Here is a 15,292-nt window from a genome sequence, read left to right as displayed (position 1 = left end):
AATTCAGTTTGATTTTAAAACTTACTCTGCTTTCAAGTCTAGTTTGCTTGCCTTTTCATTTTGAAGTAAAATTCCAAGAACAGCTGTTGTGCACTTAGTGTGGAGGATTATTGAACGTAGGTTGCCAGCAGTTGCAGTTTATCTTTGGGTAAAGAGTTGGATGCTCTCCATGGGTTCATATTTAATCTTGGAGAGGAGCTGTTTAGAAGATGGTCACCTTTGATCAAGGAGTAGCTACACAGTGAGACCAGAGCCTCAAACATGCAGCCAGTTTCTGAGAAAACTGGAGTAGCAGGTCAAGCTGTAGAGCCAAGTCCTGGACCAGGGAACTGCAAACCCCCCCAGCTACCTGCCACACACTCAGAACTCCTCAGAGATACCCAGGGGCTGGACAGACACACTGGAATTGTCTAGATGCATGAATTACTTTGAAATTACACCAAAGCACAGTGAATTTAGAAGCACTTCAGAAGACGTGTCTCTTCTGTTTTTGTTGCATGTCCTTGAAGGGTGGATCTGCAGAATTCACAGAGTGTGAGCTGTGTGGGGGGGTTACTCAGCACGGATTCCCCAGGGCTTTCACACCTGTGTGTTGGTGTATGTTTTCTTTCCCCTGTGGGATCGCTGATAAAGTCTGTGGTTAAAAACAAAAAGCCTCAGGCAGCAGAGGTGAACTTCTTGGGAGGGGGGCAGGACTTGATTGAAGTGAAGCTCTGGGAAGAATCACACTGACCCTGCTGTGCAGAGATTTGTGAGCTGCAGGAAGAATTACCCTGCTGGGTAACACCAGGTGGAGGACAGAGTGCTGTCACAGGGGTGCTGATTCAGGTACAGGCCCAAGTGAAATTTCCTACAGGCCTCAGCCAGGCTGTTCACAGATGGAATTAGCTCTGCTGTGTGCCTGTGCTGTGCTTCCTCGTGTGCTTGGTGCCAAAGCTGGCAAAGGCAGAGGGAGCCTGGGCTGGTCTCCCCTACAGGCATAAATGGATGAAGGTCAACAAGGTCCACTTGAGGGCTGAATGAATAATCACTACCTAGGCTGCTGCCTAATAGTGGAAAAAGTGCTTTTGGCTTATGCTTTTGTTAGTGTTCTGATGAATGGCAAAGGGCATTAAGTTTGGTAGAGGTGCTGCAAGAAAAAAAAAAAGAAAAAATAGCTGTAGTGAGAAACAAATATCTTTTGGATGAAGAGCTGTCAGGCATCTGAGGAGCTCAGCAGCTGTCAGGCACTGAGGCAGGCTGTGGGTTGGGATGCAGTGTGGTCACTCTGGAGTGTCTACCTCCAGACTGGACATTGCTAGCAGGATCCTGGTTACAGGAGATGCATCTCCATCGTGGAGGTGTGTATTCATAACCCAGCATCTCTTTCGGTACTTGGGCCTGGAAAGTGATAACATTAATTTAGAAACAGTAATCTCCTTCTAGACAAGTACACTCATCTTTTCTTCTACAGCTTCAGAAGTCTGAGAGTCCAATGGGAAGAAAAACCACAGCAATTAGCAATGCTGCTGTTAGTACTGATGGGAGGGAAAATGTCTTCATAATGCATGCAGACTTTGAGGTTTGTGCAGCGTATGAAATTAAAATGGGCAAAGAGCCAAGGCTGAGAAATACTGAGGTTTAGTAAAACAGGAAAAGTGGTGGAGCTGAAAGAAAGAATGAGAGGGTGGCTGATGCTCAGCTTCAGCAGTGATACATGGTCACAAAGGCACCCTGAGCAGATATCTGAGTGCTCGTGATATGCATCTGCTAGTTAAAGATCATAGAACTCATTTTCCTTTTGTTACAGCACTGAAGGAATTGTTGGAGCACAGAAGCAGGTTTAATGGAAATGGGTTTTGCATCTCTTGTCAAAGCTGAGGCTCAGTGTAGGTTCTTCTGGAGCAGCTTGAATTCAAGACTGAAGAACGACAGGACTTGCCCTTTCTCCTGACCACAAAGATAAGCAGTCTTATAAATATATAGAAATAAATAGCCCACAACCTCTGTGGCTGTTTGCTGTAATACCTGCATGAATTTTTATTCTGAAGAAGACTTTTTTGCTTTTTCTTTAGTGCTTAGGCAATTCTTGGGAGTGTTCAAGTGGTCCTTGGCAAATAGTGTGTCTCATCCTGTAGCATGAAGGTGTTTTGTGGTGGGATTTTTGGAGGGAGGGTTTTATTTTTGAGGAATTTAGAAGAGACTCTGACTTACTGAAAGTCTGCAAGACTTTTTTGTCTCCTGATTTTGCTCTTAAAACACTTAAACCCAGAGTTAGTGGGTTTTTGCGTGACAGCAGCCATGCTTGTAAAATGTGGAGAAAACACTATGCTCTTCTGAGGCCCTGAGGAAGAATATTAAAGAAGAAATTTTTCCAGAATACTTATTTGCCAATAGCAGGAAGTCCTATTAGGAAGAGGGGTTTAAAAAACAGCTTCAAAGTTTTCTGCTTTAGAACAGGGTGGGGGAAGTAGGAGTGGAAATAGCGTGCAAGTAACAGTCTAAATATTTTAATTGTGTTTGGATTGCACTGGGTTGAAACTTGTCTGGCTGATGGACCAAAGCCTTGATGAAGTGAAGCTTGAAGAGACTTAATTTCAAGCACAGGACACTTGGTCATAAATGTGCATCGTATTTTTAGCTTGCTGTGTCAACAGACACCCCTGTTCTGTGTAGTTTCATCTGGCTGACAAAAGCAGTGTGACAAAGGTGTTCTCTCTTCACTGAAGACACTTGGAAGCAGGTCAGCCATTTGTTGAATTATTGATTTTGTGTGATGTAAGAAGCTAACTTGGTGCCTCTGGGAAGGCAGCTCTGATCTCTGTGCCATCCCAAGGACACAATCTCAAGGTCAGTACTCCCATTTCCCATGTGCACACTCACACATACCCTCTTGGACCTTATTTCTGATCATCTTGTTGGAATCAAGGGGGTCTAACAGAGGTTTGCTGCCGTAATGCCATAATTACATGATAATGACCATAATTCGTGTATTCTCTCTGAGCTCCATCCACTGTCATGAGTTTACACAAGTGGACCCTTGGGAGTCAAAACCCTTCAGCTCATCCAAAAGGTGACTGTAAAACTTTGGGATCTGTTTGTAGCTAGTGCTTCCCCCAGGCATGCCCTGAGGGCTGAGACACTTAGATGAGCAGGAAGATTGATTTGTCCTGACTTTGGGATGATGAGCAGAACTTTGGGAAGTTGTATCTCTCACTTGGGATAAGCAAAGATTCCCCTAGTCTGCCCCCAGTCCCCAGGTCTGGTGGTGTCAAAAGAGCTGGGCAGGTTTAGAAGATGTCCTGTTAATTAGCACTGCAGTAGGTGGCACTGGTCATACCAATTGCTGTTGTGTCTTGACTGCATGTCTAAAAAAACTAAAGGCAGATTAATTTCCAGCTGTGGCCTAAGGAGCTCCAGTGTCCTAGCAGAGGGTGCTGCTAGCCTAAATTTGCCATGACCCTGCCAAAATCCATCTCCATGCACTAGCCAACTTTTGAAAAGGATTTATATTTCTTTGATATTAGGCCAAATCATTGAAAGTCACCTAATTAAGGAAAAAGTCATCTAGTTAAGGAAGCGATTAAAAACAATGGAGGAGCAAGGGAGTAATCTGTGGATTTCTTCCCATGGCATGGGGTGTTTTAGTGGCAGATCCAGTTCAACCCAAAATTCATGTACAGGATGCTGATACTGGTATGCCTGCATCCAAGGAGCTCTCTCTGTAAGACCTTTCCTCAGCTGTGATTGAGCCAGTTCTGAAACTGATGATTTCCAAGCTGTGCCTTTTGAGGTGTACAGCAGGTGTACACCTGCCTAACCCTTGCCTTTCACTGAGTAGTATGGGATTTTTTAAATTTTGTGTTCTTGTTATCCATGTGGTCAAGAAAATGTCAACTCCTTGACAAGGCAGGTCCCTCAGAGCCTCCTCCCTACAGAAAAGAGACTGATTAAGTGCGCAGATTAAAAAGGAATACTCATACTGAACATGATCAAGGTAATACCATGATTTCAGAAGTTAAAAAAAGAGATCTCTTTTCTCAGCCTCACTCCCTTAGAAGGTGTTTGTAGGGGTTGTTCCATCCAGAAGAGGCATCAGATTCTCTCCAGGCGGGCGTCAAACCTCCACTGCCACGGGAGGGAAAGCGATCTGCTCAAAGTCTGTGCGGAGGAGTGCCAAGGGAGGCAGGCTGTGATGAGCAGTATCTGTGTGCAGATGGAAAGCAGATAAGAGCAGTCAGTGGGTAGTGTTTTATGCCCTTGTTTTGCTGGAGTCCTCGGGTACTTCTCGCCTGTGTCAGCCCTAGGTGCCTTCAAATAAGGTTAAACTCCCGGGGAGTTTCTCTGTTGCCATTACCCGAGGATGCATCTGCAGCACCAGCATTTAAACCCACGTCTTCCTGCCTCCCAGCCTCAGGCTGATCTCACCACGGTGAGCCACGGTGTTTTTCTGACAGGGCACCACCGTTGGCAGCCCATAGCTCTGAGTCATGGAGACTCTGAAGTGACTTGTGTGTGGCTACGGGGCTGTTTTGCTTTGTGCCCCCTTCCTTTGGCTTGTGGAGTGGTTTGGTTTGAGCCCAGTGAGACCCATTAGGGTCTCTCTCTCTTGGGTCCTCGGTGAATGAGGCAGTGCTGGAGATTTCTGGCTTTCTGACCAGCTGAAATGGGAAATTATCATCTTCAAAGAGGCAAAATAATGAGAAACAGGTGTTGATGTTTATGGAACTGGTTGTACGGCAGCAGACTGACTCTTTTTGCTCTGGGTAGTCTGGAATTCGTAGATGTGACACCACTACAAGCCACCCTTGCTGGGAGGGTAAAAGGTTTTGCACAAGGCCTGAGGACCTTTGCTGACCTTGATTCCTTATGTAAGAGAAGCTCATTTGACCTTGGTCATTAACCCAAGATGTGTTTCCAAAGAGGTCCAGTAGACAATCTGTGGATTTCTCACCTCACAGAGAAGGTGGGTGAGGATGGAAGGTGACGCAGCGTGCTGTGTCACTGCCAGCAGGGCTTGAAATACAACCTGGAGGTTGTAACAGTGGAGAACTTTGAAGCAACAATAGCAAATTTTCACCTTGCCTTTCATGTTGTGTCGAGAATAACTCATAATTGAAACAATTTGAGAATTGTTACTCTTAAAAAAAAAAAATAAAGCATGCTTTGTTGATTAAAATGCTTTAAGAAGTTTAAAATATCAAGAAATTTATTGAAGAGTACTAGGTGATAGTTTTCAGTTTACACCAGAGAAACAAACAAATTTTTTTATATTTGGATAAAAAATGGAGAGAAATAAAAGCACCAAGCACTTTTGACAAGAGTTGAAATATTACATGGGGAAGTGTTGATGATGTGGGGCTGTTGAATGAAGACAAAGCAGACAATTTGGTCCCTTGGCCATCATTCCAGGCAGGCAGCCTCCCTCAGCTGATGTCACCCTATGTGTCTCCAGCTATTTCAAAATTAAATTTTGCTGACAAGCCTTCTGCTGAATATTTCTCTCTTTGAATCTTCCTTCCCCATGTAACATGGAAATGATCTCTTTCCACATGGGGTGGGCATTCATCTCTGAAATTCCTCCATCTGTGGTTGTTTACATCACAGTAACTTCCCAAAACCGCTATATGAATTCAGGCATCTCTGTCCCTACCTCCTAATAACTGGAAGGTCTTGTCCTCTAAAATTTATCTGTGCTATGTTGTTCTTTAACTCTCAACTTCATTTTTTTACCAGTTGGGGAAGCAATCTCTTGACCTGTGACATCTTCCTGTCTCAAGATGGTTTGTCCAAAACCCTAGGTCTCACCAAGCCTAGGACAGCCAGAATTTGTGGGGAAAAAAAAAAGCCACAAAACCACAATTTTAAGGCATCCTACAGTGATTGCAGTTAAGTTGATGCAGTCTCTGGAAGGTGCCAAAATTTGATTGGAATCACGTATTACTGTGAGAATGGAGTTTGTTAGAGCATCTTGTGGCTCTCTAGCAAGGCACCCTTGTCTTCCTATTGGGCATGGTTTCCCCTGTGCTGAACTTGGTGCTGCAGATGACATCCCAGCCAGCCCCGTGGCCAGATGGTGTCTGTGGCCATGTGGCCTTTGCTCTTCGCTCGAGGTCTCACCCTAAGCTTTGCTCCAGGCTTCCCCACAACAACCTGGTCACTGAGGCAGGACCTGCTGGGTGCTTGGCAATGGAAGCCTGGTTCTCCCTGGGTTAGTTTTAGCAAACACCATTTTTTCTGGTTCGTACCGGCAACTTCAGTAGCCTTGGCATGGTCCTGGTAGACACAGAAATTTCACATTCATGCCCTGGAGCTCTGGGCTGTTTTAAAAGGCATCCATGCAAAGCTTTCTGGTCTGTCAACCACCGTTTGCTATATCAAAAACTATTACCTTTTCTTCTGTCAGGCAGTCCTGATTTCCCTGTGGGTTTGGGGTAAAGACAACAGGATTTCCTTGTCTCAGCAGCTCCCCTCCTGCTTGTCCTTGAGTGCTCTAGAAGATGATCTGAGTGGAGTTTTGCTTTATTTCCCACCAGATAGGGGATCTATTTTGAAATTATTTCAAAGGCATGTGATGTGGGATTAGCCCAATGTAAATAAACCCAACCTGCTTATTTCCCATGTGATTGGCAAACGTGGATGCCTCTGCTTTTGAGCAGGGCCATGCCCAGGGTTATTCTGAGATGTCTTGGATTGCATGGCTGAACTTTCCTGGAATCTCTCAGGAGACAGAGGGACAAACAGTGATAGGACCCAAAAGAATGGCTGGAGTTTTGTCAGAGGAGGGTCAGGTTGGATATCAGGAAAATTATATCCACTGCCCAGGCTCCCCAGGGAATGGTGACATTCCCAAGGCTGCCAGAGCTCCAGGAGCCTTTGGACAGCTCTGCCAGGGGTGCCCAGGCTGGGACTGTTGGGGTGTCTGTGCAGGAGCTGAACTTGGATGATATTTATGAGTCCATTCCAGCTGAGGACACTCTGTGATTCTGTGATTCCTGAGCTTTGCTATTGCTCTGTGCAGCTCTGAAGAAGTCACCACGATGATGGTGATGATTCTGGCCAGTGAAGCAGAAATCTGGAGCCAGATTTCAGTGGCTGTCCCTGTGTGCAGGGCCCAGAGGAACAGGCAGGGACTGAGCCCAGGGAGTTCCACCTGAACATGAGGAGGAACTTCTGCCCTGGGCAGTGACCAAGCACTGGACAGGCTGCTCAGAGAGTGTGAAGCCTCCTTCACTGGGCATATTCCAGAACCATCAGGATTCAGTTCTGTTCCCTGTGCTCTGGCATGCCCCTGCTGGAAAAAGGACATGGGACCAGCACCCACTGCAGTCCCTTCCAGTCTCACCCATCCTGGGATCCTGTGGCTTATATTGCCCTCTTCATGCTGCAGTCTGCTGAACACTGGTGTCCCTGAAATCTCTGTGGGATAATCCCTGACCTCCTGATCTGCCAGAGATTTGCCTACTTGCTTCATCCTGAGTCTAAATTTCTGTACATCACAGCTGGGATGTCCTACAGGTCTCCTTGTTTGCTAACTCCTCTTCCCCTGTAGTACCAGAGGTCAGGGTAAGGAAAGGGTGTCTCCTAGAAGCAACTTTCCCCTCTCCCTCTTGCAGCTTCTGAGCTTCTGAGCTTCTTTTTTTGGGACACCTGGTAGAGCCAGCAGCTTGTGTTTCCCCTCTGGCTCTTTTGAGATCTCCTGCCCTGGCTGTGGCTTGGGCATCTGTGTCCTTCATTTGTTTACTTGGGCTGTCGTGAGGGGATGGAGGAAACCAGACTCCTCATGGCTGACACAGCTGAGCTCTCAGGGAAGGAGCGTTCCTTCAGAGGAAGGTCCTAAGCTCCTCTTAGCCCATGTCTAACTCACCCAAGAGGTTGATCCTGTCATCCTCCACACCTCCTCCAAGCAGAGTCCCCTCACTGAAGCGCTGAGGGTGCTGGCAGTGCTGGGCTGAGCAGCTCCATGGCTGGGTTTTGGGCTGACCCTCTGCCCTTGGGATTGGTGGCACCTGGGGACCGAGGGGATTAGGTGGGGATAGGATCACGCGTTGGTGAAAAGCAGCTGTACGTGCTGGTTGGAGTTCCCACCTGCATGTGTGGAGTCTGCTGGAGCTGGATTTTTGTTGTGTTCTGTTCTGAACTGTTCTGAAAGAACAATTAGAGAGATGTCACGGACCTTGATCCACCCATGCACTCAGCACGGTGCTGGTCCAGGCTCTGCAGAAGACAGCTCACCCTTTCCCTGTCTCCAGAGCTGTGCTGGGGTGGCTGCAGGAGGATACTGAGCAAACCCCCTGATCAGCCCATGAATAAATCTGTAAAAATATTGAAAATAAAGTAATTTTTACCATTTAATAACATATGAGGAAGATTTTTTTTTTTTCACACTGAGGGTGGGCAGGCCCTGGCACAGGGTGCCCAGAGCAGCTGGGGCTGCCCCTGCATCCCTGCAGTGTCCAAGGCCAGGCTGGACGGGGCTTGGAGCAGCCTGGGACAGTGGGAGCTGTCCCTGCCCATGGCAGGGGGTAGAACTGGATGAGCTTTAAGGTCCCTTCCAACCCAAACCATTCTGTGATTCTGTGAGGTCATTCAGCTAAATGGTAATTGAGGGTCAGGGGGGAAAGGAAATAGTGAAAATTCTTTTGAATTATGCAGTGCCAATGGTCACTGGTGCACTAGGAACTTATGGAAATGATGCACACCAAAAACACATCTAGAAAAGGGATCTGGGTCATGTTTGGTTTTTCTATTCTGATTATAGCCAACAGTCCTTGCAATTTAAATCACATTTTATGGGGAGAAAAATTTGTGGTAGCCCCAAGCCATGAAAATTCAGATTTCATTTTATTTTTTAAGAAAAGAAAGCACACAGCAAAAGTTGAAATGAAAAAGCTAATGAAACCCATATCCCATCAAGCACTTGCACTGAAACTTTATAAACATGGAAGAAAATATTCTTAAGTAAGCTAATGCTCCTTGAATAAGGAGGACTTTCTGTGATCCACTCTGGCAGGGTTTGAACTATTCTGTGTTTCAGGCAGTTGGGAAAATAATGAGATTTTTATGTCAAATAATATTTTTCATATATTTTACTTAAAGCAATTCATTCCAGACTGATTTCTGAGCTGCTGCATCTGTTTCATGATATGCATCATTTTTATACTAGCTGTAAGGATCCAGATTCCAAAATTTTTAGGGTTTTGGGTTGTTTTGTTGTTTTTTTCCACAGATAAATGTTAATCTGTCAGGCAGGGCTTTCATTTCAAGTAGAAGGGTAAATATGTGAAGATTTCCCAGGAAATTTAATACACTGCAAGCTAAAAAAAACCCCAAAAACGCAAATAAACCACAAAAAAAAAAACCAAAAAGAAAAGGGTTGAAATCTCAAAATGCAGATGGGCATTATCACTGTAATGTTAGGGATGGGGGAAGCCATCACACGTTGGATAAATGCTAGTTGGGAGAAATAATTTTTAAAATTCCTGTCAGCTGGGACAAAAGTTATGTGTCTAAGCTCCCCGTGGCCTTGAGAAGGCGCAGAGAGACGTACGTGTGGCAGAGCACATCAAAACACCCCAGCTCCGATGGCGGGGAAAGCAAATTAAAGGAACAGGTTTGATCATAAACCTCCTGGAAAATATGAGGATATTAAAGCCGGCTGGATAATTAGCATAATTACATCATAGCAAATGCAAAGGAGATCATCTTAAGGGATATTGTATTGTGGGAGCTCGGCTTCGACTGGTAGTGCATGTTGAACGACAGACTAATAGACTGCTCCAGGGAACAGAGCAGTAAAATCTTGTTATGAATTTGTTTATCAAGAATGCAGAGATAGGGAGGAACAGCGCTGGCAGTTAGTTGGCTGAATTATTGCTTTTTTAACCTTGCTTTCGGCTGATAGTCTTTTGTCAACACCTGGGCATCCTATTTACTTTAGGGGCAGAGGGAAAAACAGGAGCTGGCAGGGGGCCTTGAGGCCACGAGCACCTGCGAAGCAGAGGAGAGTTTTTGTGGCTGTTTCTTTCTCTCTCTCCTCTTGCCTTTGCCACACTCTGCTTCTGGCTCTGCTGGTGCTTCAAGAAGTGGATCTGGCTCCTGCACCAGTGTTGATTTGTTTTCGTAGAATCACAGAGACGTTTGGTTGGTGGGGAAATTTCATCCAGCTCCAACCTCTATCAAGGGCAGGGACACCTTCCACCATCCCAGGTTGCTCCAAGTCCCATCCAGCCTTGCCTTGGACTCTTCCAGGGATGGGGCAGCTCCAGCTTCTCTGGGAAACCTGTGCCAGCTCCTCTTTTCACCAAGGTGGGAAGAGGAGGGCAACTTAGAGACGATCAGAATCTACTGGGAAAATTTAAGATACTTTCTCCAGTGTCCTGATTTGCTGCTTTGTGTGTTTTCTGAGTAACTTGAGAATGTCCCCCATGGGTTTTTGAGTAGTCATAATTGTGCCTGCACTGTTGTCAGTCCAGGCTCTCCCCTCCCATGGCATCTTGAACCCACTCAACAACGATCAACAACAACTTCAACAATTTAGGAGGTGTTTAACAGAGGATTGATCTTGTCCAGTCTTCGAGGGTCACCTCAGGGAAGATCCACACCTCTTTCCCTGCCACAATGTGAGCTTGATGTTTCTCCTCTGTTTGGTCTGCCACCAGTGAACCAGCAACTTCTGGCCAGCCAGGAACCAGGGGTTCAGCCTGGTGTGGGCAATGTGGCCAGTGTGAAAACTCTCCCAGGTGGCTTTCCCAGCTATGGATGGGGTTGAAATACAATGGAAAATCTGGGAATAAATCACTGGGAATAAATCATTATAAATAATAATGCATTAGCCTGGTTTATGGGTGGCACTTCATATCACAATGCAGCTAACACCAAGCGCCTTGGCAGTGTCCTGGGTCACAGAAGGATCAGGTCAGTTGGCTCCTCCATCAAACTACCAAAGTTTTTCTGCACAAGCATGTTCTGTCTGAGTGTCAGTGCTGGGATCATACTCTGGGCTTTTGGTGCTGTTGCTGTGGCATGAAAAGTACTGATTTAAACCCTTTAAATGATCTACTGCTTCCTACAGGAGTGGAAAACAATTCCAAAATCCTTTACAAAAGCTGAAGTTTCAAACAATCTTTGCAATTCTTTTCTACTCTGGTGAGGCCCCATCTGGAGTTCTGCATCCAGCTCTGGGGTCCTCAGAAAGCTGTGGAGCTGCTGGACCAGGTCCAGAGGAGACCATGGAGATGCTCCAAGGGCTGAGAACCTCTGCCATGGAGACAGGCTGGGAGAACTTGTGTTGTTCTCCTGGAGAAGGGTCTGGGGACACCTCACTGCGGCCTCTCAGTCCTTAATGGGGTTCTGGAAGAATCATGGACACAGATTATTTCTAGCAGGGCCTGATGTGACAGAACATGGGGTGATGGCTTTAAACTGAAGGACTGTCAGTTTAGAGTACATGTAAGGAAAAAGGTCTTTATTCTGAGAGTGGTGAGGCCCTAGCACAGGGTGCCCAGAGCAGCTGGGGCTGCCCCTGCATCCCTGGAAGTGTCCAAGGCCAGGCTGGATGGGGCTTGGAGCAGCCTGGGACAGTGGAAGGTGTCCCTGCCCATGGCAGGGGGTGGAATGAGATGAGCTTTAAGGTCCCTTCCAACCCAAACCATTCTGGGATTCTATTTCATGATTCCAAGTCATGTGGCATGCTAAGAAGATGCACTTGCAATATTGGATAGGACCAGTTTTTTGTCTGGAGCAGCTTCTTGCTGCTAAGTGGGAAATTAAGGTGTGCATTTCTTTTCTTTCTCTGCCAGCAGCTTCCCTTCCAGTGCATTTAGCACCAGAAGATCTTCCAAACACTCTGGTTCCCTGATGAACATGAATCCTGCCCTGTGTTTTCTTTGGCATCTGTGCTGGAGACTGCCAGGTCCTGAAAAAAAACCCCAAAACATGTGCAGGAAACCTTCTGGTGCTGGTGTTATGCCAAGGTAGGTGCTAGTGCTGAATCGTGACACTGCCTAAAACCTCTCCTCTCCTGGGGTGGGATTTACAAGGGAAATTCTGGGTAGAGGGATCAATAAATAATTGATTGGCCGCTCTGCCAGGTGGGATGAGATCCAGACCACAGACTTGAGAGACCAGAACAAGACCTAACAACTAACTGTTGAGTCTTGGCAGCCTCTGGTGTCCCAAAAACCAGCTTGTTCCTGGCAGGAGGGAAAACTTGAGGCGCCTTTCCGTGTCCTCAGACTCCCGTGGCTTTGCCCGTGTGACCAAAGGCCAGGCGGTCGGCTGCCCGTGGGCAAGATGGTTAAACCCAGGGGAAACGCGCTCGGATTTCGCAGCTTTTAGCTGAATAAAATGAGTAAAATGAAATATCCACCTGATGGCAGCAGAGAACGGGGAATGAGAGAGCCCGGGCTGGCTGCGCGGTCGCCAGCCCCGCTGGTGCATCGGGGGATCCCCAAAACGTGAAGCTTGGTGATGGTCCTTTGATGGGCCGGGATGTCCCCTGTGCCTGGGAGAGCTCGCTCACATCATCCCTGTGTCCTTCTGGAGAGGAAAAGGCCGTGTGGGGGTCAGGTACCACTTTGGGGGTGCCAGGGCACGATGAAGTGCCTGGTGTGGTTGGGGGACGGCATCTGCAGATGGAGATGTCTCCAAAATGCGTGTGCAGAGGGCTGTGGTGGCACAGCTGCGGGCAGGGTGCCGCTGGTGGCTCTGGACATTGTCCCTTCAGCAGATCCTGGTGGTGCCAGGGGAGCGGGACATGGGTGGAGCAGCAGGGAATTCGGGAGATGCCCGTGAGGTGCTCCAGCAAAAGAGCCCTCAAAGCAAAACCTCAAAGCAAAACCTCAAAGCAAAACCTCAAAGCAAAACCGGGGAGTTGTTTTTAGAAGGGAGAGAAGAACTGAAAATCAGGAGAAGGGTTGGTGCTAAAGCACGTCCTGGGGGAAAGGGCGAGACCAGGGACCACAGCTTGGAGCAGGAGCCTTAGAGCAGAGCACAAATGGTTCATTCAGGCCATGCCACCAGCATCTTCCTGGGATTTGCTGGAACAGACAAGGATGTGGGACTTCCCACGTGCCACAGGGTCACGGCAGAAATCTGTGGCACATTGTACTGAAGGTAACTTTTTTCCTCTTAACTGGAACTCTTGTTGAGGAATAATCCTCATCCTGTGACTTTTAACTTCTGTTCTGACAAACTGTTTGGGTCATGGGGAGGGGATTTAAGAAAAGTTTTAGGGAATGTCTCAAAGGAACACTTTTTAAGCAAAATAGCTTTCTGTCTTTGAAATGTTTTCCATTTTGAATTTGATTCTGTTGGGAAAAAATATTGTTTTAAGGGCTCCATTTGAACAAAAGTGCAAAGCCTCTCCTGCATCTTCCCTCCCCAAACCCTGCAAGGATGTCCCCACCACTGCCATCAGCTCAGGTCACCAGCCAGGAGAGAGGACCATTAGCTGCCATAAAAACGTGGTGCTGCTTCATCCCAAAGCCCCTTCCAAAACCAGCCAGGGAGTGGAAGATTGTTGCCATCCCAAAGGTAAATCTCACATCTATCCCTAATGCCCAGACTCTTGTTTTATGTGTTTCAAGGGAAAAATTTTTTTAAAAAAACAAAAAAATCAAAGGGGAAACAAACCCCAACATAACTGTTCAAAAACTATTTTATTTATTGGAAACTACTAGGAGAAATTCCTCTGTGGAAAGGATGGTCCAGCCCTGGCAGAGCTGCCCAGGGCAGTGATGGAGTCCCCATCCCTGGAGAGGCTTAAAAGCCGTGTGGATGTGGCACTTGGGGACATGGGGCAGCAGTGGACTGGGCAGTGCTGGGAAATGCCTGGACTGGACGATCCTGGAGGGCTTTTCCAGCCTGAATAATTCTGTGATTCTGTGCTGGCACAGGTGTTGTACAAACTTGAAAAAACAAATGCAGAAGGTCACTGCTGCTGCTGTTAGCTTTGAAGAGCTGGCTGGGCTTTGTGTGATTACTGGCCCATTGATGAGAATAATTAGAAAATAATATTTATATCCACACGACCTTCCAGTGACCAAGTAATCAGAGCAACAGCACGTCATTGATTTGGTGTAGGGTGAAAACACAGTTGGGAACAGCAGTGACCAGCGGGAGGGCAGCCTTGTTTGAAGGCCAGGGAAAGCTGAACAAGTTGATTTCAAAGATAAGCTCATTCTGCATTCAAAGTGAACCTTTAGCTAATAATATTAAATGCTAACAAAAGAGACTCTGGTCAGTTGCGGATAATAAACTATTAATTGGAGCTTTGTCAGAAACGACTCTTGACCTTTGAGACAAGACAATGAGCAATTGGGGGTCCTTTGTTTCCATGCTCTTGACTCCAGCAGTGTCAAATGTTGGATACAGGTGAGTTATGTTGTTCATTCCCTTTGGGAAAGGTGATGCCCGGTAATTTGAGGATATTCAGCAACTTAGAAACTAATTAGTTTAAAATTAAATTTTCCACTCTGCCAGGCCAAGCACAATAAGACAAGGCCTTAAGACACAAGAGAGCACTTTAGAAAGGAGTAAAGGGTGACTGGGCACATGGAAGATCCCAGCATGCCTTTCAGGCAGGTCCAACCATCCTAATTAGGTGGAACACAAAACTGTCCCCCCAGCTCCTGCAGACCTCAGCTGCTGCCAGTGCCTGTGGGATCCATCCCAGAGCCCTGAAAACTGTCAGGGCTGGGGGAGGTATCCCCCTGGTATCCCCAAATCCTCCCCATGCACCACTTTTGGCATGGTCTCTGCCCACCTACACCTTCAGCTGGTTTTCACTCTCCTCCCTTGTGCTGTGTGCAGCAAGCTGGGAGGATAAAATGAGCTCAGCTGCCCAAATGGAGACCATTTACAAATTTTAAAAAAATTAATTCAATTAATTGTGGGCAGAAATGACAGGTTTGCAAGGCACCACTGTGCCTGTTATATCCCACTGCTGATCTAGCTGAAATCTGCCTCTGAAGGGTGGAGACCCAAATCCCACCTCTTCCCTCCCACTTGGATTTCCTTCCTTGTCCCTCTTGCCCTCGAAGCCATGCTTTAGTTAAAGCTAATGCTCCCCAAGGCCCTGGCACTGCCCCAGGTTTATGGGAGGGTGTTTGTGGGCTCCTTCCCACCCCATCATCCTCATCTCAGGGCTGAGGACATCTGCTCACCACAGGGGCCAGAGCCACATCTTCCCTTCTTGGCCAAACACGTGGCCACTGTGGGACGTGCTCAGTGTGCCCAGCTGGACACAAATGATGAGGAAGGTGAGCTTTTCTCATGGGATGTGTTTCACTGTCTAGAATCTGTCCATTGC

Source organism: Cyanistes caeruleus, chromosome Z (genome assembly GCF_971803275.1).
Source record: "Cyanistes caeruleus chromosome Z, bCyaCae1.hap1.1, whole genome shotgun sequence".
NCBI lineage: Eukaryota > Metazoa > Chordata > Aves > Passeriformes > Paridae > Cyanistes > Cyanistes caeruleus.
The sequence above is the reverse complement of the archived record's forward strand: the minus strand, read 5'-3'. Positions refer to the sequence as shown.